Raw genomic sequence first — 1,041 nt, forward strand, 5'->3', positions numbered from 1 at the left:
AAATCCTGGCTACGTCCCTGGCCTGAGAGATGCATCAAATGCGTGTATCACGCCAATGCGCAGAATGGGTGCGAGTTCATGCGTTAGCTAGATTTGGTAGGAAGCAGTTCGCCACCTATCGACGTAAAAGTTATGCAAATCAGCGAGCGAGCGAGAGCGAGTTTCTGTTCCCTTTCCCGATTTGCTCAGTATTCTCAAACTTCTCAAACTTTAAGAGTCTTTGTGGTCTAATACCGTTATGCTTAACGGTATGACACTCGCATTTCATAGCGAGAGGCTACAGATTAGAATCACGCCAGAAACATTTTTCATACAGCTGAAAAGGAACACTTCGATGAAGGGCATGTCTGATACGAATATGACATCACGTTCCTTTTAGGTAATTGCACTGTTATTATTTACTTATCAGACTTTCCAACAAACTTTTTTCTAACCCTTTTTTATGACGATCGTAAAATACAACAGGACGCCATCTATCGACAGAAAAGTTCTGTAAGTTTTTGATTCTCAAAAATAAGTTGTTCTAGTTTTTTTCACTGCACAGTAGTTTCTGATTTCCTTACTACATTCATTCGAAACTAGAGTTTTCGATTTTGTAATAAACAAAACCATTCGTCTGTTACATTGACAATTTACCAAAAAGGAATAAACACTAGAAACACAGAACGCATTTCTGGGCATGGGGAAAATTCCCAGAAAGTGTGGCATGCCCCCAACCCCCGGAGACGATTTTTTCAAAACAAAAGTCTCACGCCCGCAAATTCGTCAAATTTTGAATCTCATTTTAGAGTGAAGAATCTAGGTTTTTCTGAATTTCAAGTATTACTTATTTTAAAGACTTTCATTAATTTTAAGGGGAAAAGTAGGGCCTATTTAAAATAGATCTATTATGATATAAGATACGGTATATATATGTGTGTGTATGTATATATGATTATGTTAAAACTAAATGTTGAACTTCTTTTATTATTATTTTTATTATATATATATATATTTATACACATCTAGATGTGTATAAGAGACAGATAATATATAATACAT

The sequence above is a fragment of the Anneissia japonica genome, unplaced genomic scaffold (assembly GCF_011630105.1).
Source record: "Anneissia japonica isolate Jap-2015-1 unplaced genomic scaffold, ASM1163010v1 scaffold1208_len1460985_cov181, whole genome shotgun sequence".
In the NCBI taxonomy this organism is placed as follows: domain Eukaryota; kingdom Metazoa; phylum Echinodermata; class Crinoidea; order Comatulida; family Comatulidae; genus Anneissia; species Anneissia japonica.